Here is a 7,507-nt window from a genome sequence, read left to right as displayed (position 1 = left end):
GGGTCTGTGTGTGTATGAGAGAGGGACAGTGTGTGTATGAGAGGGTCTGTGTGTGTGTGTATGAGAGAGGGTCTGTGTGTGTGTGTGTGTATGAGAGGGGGTCTGTGTGTGTGTGTGTGAGAGAGGGTCTGTGTGTGTATGAGAGAGGGTCTGTGTGTGTGTGTGTGTGAGAGAGGGTCTGTGTGTGTATATGAGAGAGGGTCTGTGTGTGAGTGCATGAGAGAGGGTCTGTGTGTGTGTGTGAGAGAGGGTCTGTGTGCGTGTATGTGAGAGAGGGTCTGTGTGCGTGTGTATGAGAGCGGGTCTGTGTGTGTGTATGAGAGAGGGTCGGTGTGTGTGTGTGAGAGAGGGTCGGTGTGTGTGTGAGAGAGGGTCTGTGTGTGTGTGTGAGAGAGGGTCTGTTTGTGTGTGTGTGAGAGAGGGTCTGTGTGTGTGTGTGTGTATGAGAGAGGGTCTGTGTGTGTGTGTGAGAGAGGGTCGGTGTGTTTGAGAGAGGGTCTGTGTGTGTGTGTGTGTGAGAGAGGGTCTGTGTGTGTGTGTATGAGAGAGGGTGGGTGTGTGTGTGAGAGAGGGTCTGTGTGTGTGTACATGAGAGAGGGTCTGTGTGTGTGTGTGAGAGAGGGTCTGTGTGTGTGTATGTGAGAGAGGGTCTGTGTGTGTGTATATGAGAGAGGGTCTGTGTGTGTATATGAGAGAGGGTCTGTGTGTGTATATGTGAGAGGGTCTGTGTGTGTGTATGTGAGAGGGTCTGTGTGTGTGTGTATGAGAGAGGGTCTGTGTGTGTATGAGAGAGGGTCTGTGTGTGTGTGTATGAGAGAGGGTCTGTGTGTGTGTATATGAGAGAGGGTCTGTGTGTGTATATGAGAGAGGGTCTGTGTGTGTATATGTGAGAGGGTCTGTGTGTGTGTATGTGAGAGGGTCTGTGTGTGTGTGTATGAGAGAGGGTCTGTGTGTGTATGAGAGAGGGTCTGTGTGTGTGTGTATGAGAGAGGGTCTGTGTGTGTGTGTGTGTATGAGAGAGGGTCTGTGTGTGTGTGTATGAGAGAGGGTCTGTGTGTGTGTGTATGTGAGAGGGTCTGTGTGTGTGTGTATGAGAGAGGGTCTGTGTGTGTGTGTATGAGAGAATGTGTGTGTGTGTATGAGAGAGGGTCTGTGTGCGTGTGTATGAGAGAGGGTCTGTGTGCGGGTGTATGAGAGAGGGTCTGTGTGTGTATGAGAGAGGGTCTGTGTGTGTATGAGAGAGGGTCTGTGAGCGTGTGTATGAGAGAGGGTCTGTGTGTGTGTGTATGAGAGAGGGTCTGTGTGAGTGTGTGTATGAGAGAGGGTCTGTGTGTGTGTATGTGAGAGGGTCTGTGTGTGTGTGTATGAGAGAGGGTCTGTGTGTGTATGAGAGAGGGTCTGTGTGCGTGTGTATGAGAGAGGGTCTGTGTGTGTATGAGAGGGGGTCTGTGTGTGTGTGTATGTGAGAGGGTCTGTGTGTGTGTGTATGTGAGAGGGTCTGTGTGTGTGTGTGTATGAGAGAGGGTCTGTGTGTGTGTGTATGAGAGAGGGTCTGTGTGTGTGTGTATGAGAGAGGGTCTGTGTGTGTGTGTGTATGAGAGAGGGTCTGTGTGTGTGTGTATGAGAGAATGTGTGTGTGTGTATGAGAGAGGGTCTGTGTGTGTGTATGAGAGAGTGTTTGTGTGTGTGTATGAGAGAGGGTCTTTGTGCGTGTGTATGAGAGAGGGTCTGTGTGTGTGTGTATGAGAGATGGTCTGTGCGTGTAGGAGAGGGTCTGTGTGTGTATGAGAGAGGGTCTGTGTGTGTATGAGAGAGGGTCTGTGTGCGTGTATATGAGAGAGGGTCTGTGTGTGTGTGTATGAGAGAGGGTCTGTGTGTGCATATGAGAGAGGGTCTTTGTGCGTGTGTATGAGAGAGGGTCTGTGTGTGTGTGTATGAGAGATGGTCTGTGTGTGTAGGAGAGGGTCTGTGTGTGTATGAGAGAGGGTCTGTGTGTGTATGAGAGAGGGTCTGTGTGCGTGTATGTGAGAGAGGGTCTGTGTGCGTGTGTATGAGAGAGGGTCTGTGTGAGTGTATGAGAGAGGGTCGGTGTGTGTGTGTGTGAGAGGTTCTGTGTGTGTGTGTGTGAGAGAGGGTCTGTGTGTGTGTGTGTGAGAGAGGGTCTGTGTGTGTGTGTGAGAGAGGGTCTGTGTGTGTGTGTATGAGAGAGGGTCAGTGTGCGTGTGTGAGAGAGGGTCGGTGTGTGTGTGAGAGAGGGTCTGTGTGTGTGTGTATGAGAGAGGGTCGGTGTGTGTGTGTGAGAGAGGGTCGGTGTGTGTGTGAGAGAGGGTCTGTGTGTGTGTGTATGAGAGAGGGTCGGTGTGTGTGTGTGAGAGAGGGTCGGTGCGTGTGTGAGAGAGGGTCTGTGTGTGTATATGAGAGAGCGTCTGTGTGTATATGAGAGAGGGTCTGTGTGTGTGTATGAGGGAGGGTCTGTGTGTGTATGAGAGAGGGTCTGTGTGCGTGTGTATGAGAGAGGGTCTGTGTGTGTGTGTATGAGAGAGGGTCTGTGTGTGTATGAGAGAGGGTCTGTGTGTGTGTGTATGTGAGAGGGTCTGTGTGTGTGTGTATGTGAGAGGGTCTGTGTGTGTGTGTGTATGAGAGAGGGTCTGTGTGTGTGTGTATGAGAGAATGTGTGTGTGTGTATGAGAGAGGGTCTGTGTGTGTGTATGAGAGAGGGTCTGTGTGTGTGTATGAGAGAGGGTCTTTGTGCGTGTGTATGAGAGAGGGTCTGTGTGTGTGTGTATGAGAGAGGGTCTGTGTGTGTGTGTGTATGAGAGAGGGTCTGTGTGTGTGTGTATGAGAGATGGTCTGTGTGTGTAGGAGAGGGTCTGTGTGTGTATGAGAGAGGGTCTGTGTGTGTATGAGAGAGGGTCTGTGTGCGTGTATATGAGAGAGGGTCTGTGTGTGTGTGTATGAGAGAGGGTCTGTGTGTGTGTGTATGAGAGAGGGTCTGTGTGAGTGTGTGTATGAGAGAGGGTCTGTGTGTATATGAGAGAGGGTCTGTGTGTGTGTGTATGAGAGAGGGTCTGTGTGTGTGTGTGTGTGTGTATGAGAGAGGGTCTGTGTGTGTGTGTGTATGAGAGAGGGTCTGTGTGTGTGTGTATGAGAGAGGGTCTGTGTGTGTATGAGAGAGGGTCTGTGTGCGTGTGTATGAGAGAGGGTCTGTGTGTGTGTGTATGAGAGAGGGTCTGTGTGTGTGTATGAGAGAGGGTCTGTGTGTGTGTGTATGTGAGAGGGTCTGTGTGTGTGTGTATGAGAGAGGGTCTGTGTGTGTGTGTGTGAGAGAGGGTCTGTGTGTGTATGAGAGAGGGTCTGTGTGTGTGTGTGTGAGAGAGGGTCTGTGTGTGTGTGTATGAGAGAGGGTCTGTGTGTGTGTGAATGAGAGAGGGTTTGTGTGTGTATGAGAGAGGGTCTGTGTGTGTGTATGTGAGAGAGGGTCTGTGTGCGTGTATGTGAGAGAGGGTCTGTGTGCGTGTGTATGAGATGGGGTCTGTGTGTGTGTATGAGAGAGGGTCGGTGTGTGTGTGTGAGAGAGGGTCTGTGTGTGTGTGTGTGAGAGAGGGTCTGTGTGTGTGTGTGTGAGAGAGGGTCTGTGTGTGTGTGTGTGAGAGAGGGTCTGTGTGTGTGTGTGTGAGAGAGGGTCTGTGTGTGTGTGTATGAGAGAGGGTCTGTGTGTGTGTATGAGAGAGGGTCTGTGTGTGTGTGAGAGAGGGTCTGTGTGTGTGTATGAGAGAGGGTCGGTGTGTGTGTGTGTGAGAGAGGGTCTGTGTGTGTGTGTATGAGAGAGGGTCTGTGTGTGTGTGTGAGAGAGGGTCGGTGTGTGTGTGAGAGAGGGTCTGTGTGTGTGTGTATGAGAGAGGGTCGGTGTGTGTGTGTGAGAGAGGGTCGGTGTGCGTGTGAGAGAGGGTCTGTGTGTGTGTGTGTGAGAGAGGGTCTCTGTGTGTGTGTGTATGCGAGAGGGTCTGTGTGTGTGTGTGAGAGAGGGTCTGTGTGTGTGTATATGAGAGAGGGTCTGTGTGTGTATATGAGAGAGGGTCTGTGTGTGTAAAAGAGAGAGCGTCTGTGTGTATATGAGAGAGGGTCTGTGTGTGTGTATGAGAGATGGTCTGTGTGTGTGTATGTGAGAGGGTCTGTGTGTGTGTATGTGAGAGGGTCTGTGTGTGTGTGTATGAGAGAGGGTCTGTGTGTGTATGAGAGAGGGTCTGTGTGCGTATGTATGAGAGAGGGTCTGTGTGTGTGTGTATGAGAGAGGGTCTGTGTGTGTATGAGAGAGGGTCTGTGTGTGTGTGTATGTGAGAGGGTCTGTGTGTGTGTGTATGTGAGAGGGTCTGTGTGTGTGTGTGTATGAGAGAGGGTCTGTGTGTGTGTGTATGAGAGAATGTGTGTGTGTGTATGAGAGAGGGTCTGTGTGTGTGTGTATGAGAGAGGGTCTGTGTGTGTGTATGAGAGAGGGTCTGTGTGTGTGTGAGAGAGGGTCTGTGTGTGTATGAGAGAGGGTCTGTGTGTGTGTGTGTGAGAGAGGGTCTGTGTGTGTGTGTGTGAGAGAGGGTCTGTGTGTGTGTGTATGAGAGAGGGTCTGTGTGTGTGTATGAGAGAGGGTCTGTGTGTGTGTGAGAGAGGGTCTGTGTGTGTGTGAGAGAGGGTCTGTGTGTGTATGAGAGAGGGTCTGTGTGTGTGTGTATGAGAGAGGGTCTGTGTGTGTGTGTATGAGAGAGGGTCTGTGTGTGTGTGTGTGTATGAGAGAGGGTCTGTGTGTGTGTATATGAGAGAGGGTCGGTGTGTGTGTGTATGTGAGAGGGTCTGTGTGTGTGTGTATGAGAGAGGGTCTGTGTGTGTGTGTGTATGAGAGAGGGTCTGTGTGTGTGTGTATGAGAGAATGTGTGTGTGTGTATGAGAGAGGGTCTGTGTGCGTGTGTATGAGAGAGGGTCTGTGTGTGTGTGTATGAGAGAGGGTCTGTGTGTGTATGAGAGAGGGTCTGTGTGTGTATGAGAGAGGGTCTGTGTGCGTGTGTATGAGAGAGGGTCTGTGTGTGTGTGTATGAGAGAGGGTCTGTGTGAGTGTGTGTATGAGAGAGGGTCTGTGTGTGTGTATGTGAGAGGGTCTGTGTGTGTGTGTATGAGAGAGGGTCTGTGTGTGTGTGTATGAGAGAGGGTCTGTGTGTGTATGAGAGAGGGTCTGTGTGCGTGTGTATGAGAGAGGGTCTGTGTGTGTATGAGAGAGGGTCTGTGTGTGTGTGTATGTGAGAGGGTCTGTGTGTGTGTGTATGTGAGAGGGTCTGTGTGTGTGTGTATGTGAGAGGGTCTGTGTGTGTGTGTGTATGAGAGAGGGTCTGTGTGTGTGTGTATGAGAGAGGGTCTTTGTGTGTGTGTATGAGAGAGGGTCTGTGTGTGTGTGTGTATGAGAGAGGGTCTGTGTGTGTGTGTATGAGAGAATGTGTGTGTGTGTATGAGAGAGGGTCTGTGTGTGTGTATGAGAGAGGGTCTGTGTGTGTGTATGAGAGAGGGTCTTTGTGCGTGTGTATGAGAGAGGGTCTGTGTGTGTGTGTATGAGAGATGGTCTGTGCGTGTAGGAGAGGGTCTGTGTGTGTATCAGAGAGGGTCTGTGTGTGTATGAGAGAGGGTCTGTGTGCGTGTATATGAGAGAGGGTCTGTGTGTGTGTGTATGAGAGAGGGTCTGTGTGTGTGTATGAGAGAGGGTCTTTGTGCGTGTGTATGAGAGAGGGTCTGTGTGTGTGTGTATGAGAGATGGTCTGTGTGTGTAGGAGAGGGTCTGTGTTTGTATGAGAGAGGGTCTGTGTGTGTATGAGAGAGGGTCTGTGTGTGTGTATGTGAGAGAGGGTCTGTGTGCGTGTATGTGAGAGAGGGTCTGTGTGCGTGTGTATGAGAGAGGGTCTGTGTGTGTGTATGAGAGAGGGTCAGTGTGCGTGTGTGAGAGAGGGTCGGTGTGTGTGTGAGAGAGGGTCTGTGTGTGTGTGTATGAGAGAGGGTCGGTGTGTGTGTGTGAGAGAGGGTCGGTGTGTGTGTGAGAGAGGGTCTGTGTGTGTGTGTATGAGAGAGGGTCGGTGTGTGTGTGTGAGAGAGGGTCGGTGCGTGTGTGAGAGAGGGTCTGTGTGTGTATATGAGAGAGCGTCTGTGTGTATATGAGAGAGGGTCTGTGTGTGTGTATGTGAGAGGGTCTGTGTGTGTGTGTATGAGAGAGGGTCTGTGTGTGTATGAGAGAGGGTCTGTGTGCGTGTGTATGAGAGAGGGTCTGTGTGTGTGTGTATGAGAGAGGGTCTGTGTGTGTATGAGAGAGGGTCTGTGTGTGTGTGTATGTGAGAGGGTCTGTGTGTGTGTGTATGTGAGAGGGTCTGTGTGTGTGTGTGTATGAGAGAGGGTCTGTGTGTGTGTGTATGAGAGAATGTGTGTGTGTGTATGAGAGAGGGTCTGTGTGTGTGTATGAGAGAGGGTCTGTGTGTGTGTATGAGAGAGGGTCTTTGTGCGTGTGTATGAGAGAGGGTCTGTGTGTGTGTATATGAGAGAGGGTCTGTGTGTGTGTGTATGAGAGAGGGTCTGTGTGTGTGTATATGAGAGAGGGTCTGTGTGTGTGTGTATGAGAGAGGGTCTGTGTGTGTGTGTGTATGAGAGAGGGTCTGTGTGTGTGTGTATGAGAGATGGTCTGTGTGTGTAGGAGAGGGTCTGTGTGTGTATGAGAGAGGGTCTGTGTGTGTATGAGAGAGGGTCTGTGTGCGTGTATATGAGAGAGGGTCTGTGTGTGTGTGTATGAGAGAGGGTCTGTGTGAGTGTGTGTATGAGAGAGGGTCTGTGTGTATATGAGAGAGGGTCTGTGTGTGTGTGTATGAGAGAGGGTCTGTGTGTGTGTGTGTGTGTGTGTATGAGAGAGGGTCTGTGTGTGTGTGTGTATGAGAGAGGGTCTGTGTGTGTGTGTATGAGAGAGGGTCTGTGTGTGTATGAGAGAGGGTCTGTGTGTGTGTGTATGAGAGAGGGTCTGTGTGTGTGTATGAGAGAGGGTCTGTGTGTGTGTGTATGTGAGAGGGTCTGTGTGTGTGTGTATGAGAGAGGGTCTGTGTGTGTGTGTGTGAGAGAGGGTCTGTGTGTGTATGAGAGAGGGTCTGTGTGTGTGTGTGTGAGAGAGGGTCTGTGTGTGTGTGTATGAGAGAGGGTCTGTGTGTGTGTGAATGAGAGAGGGTTTGTGTGTGTATGAGAGAGGGTCTGTGTGTGTGTATGTGAGAGAGGGTCTGTGTGCGTGTATGTGAGAGAGGGTCTGTGTGCGTGTGTATGAGAGAGGGTCTGTGTGTGTGTATGAGAGAGGGTCGGTGTGTGTGTGTGAGAGAGGGTCTGTGTGTGTGTGTGTGAGAGAGGGTCTGTGTGTGTGTGTGTGAGAGAGGGTCTGTGTGTGTGTGTGTGAGAGAGGGTCTGTGTGTGTGTGTGTGAGAGAGGGTCTGTGTGTGTGTGTATGAGAGAG

The sequence above is a fragment of the Chiloscyllium punctatum genome, chromosome 28 (assembly GCF_047496795.1).
Source record: "Chiloscyllium punctatum isolate Juve2018m chromosome 28, sChiPun1.3, whole genome shotgun sequence".
NCBI classification, from domain to species: Eukaryota; Metazoa; Chordata; class Chondrichthyes; order Orectolobiformes; family Hemiscylliidae; genus Chiloscyllium; species Chiloscyllium punctatum.
Note: the sequence above shows the minus strand (reverse complement) of the source record.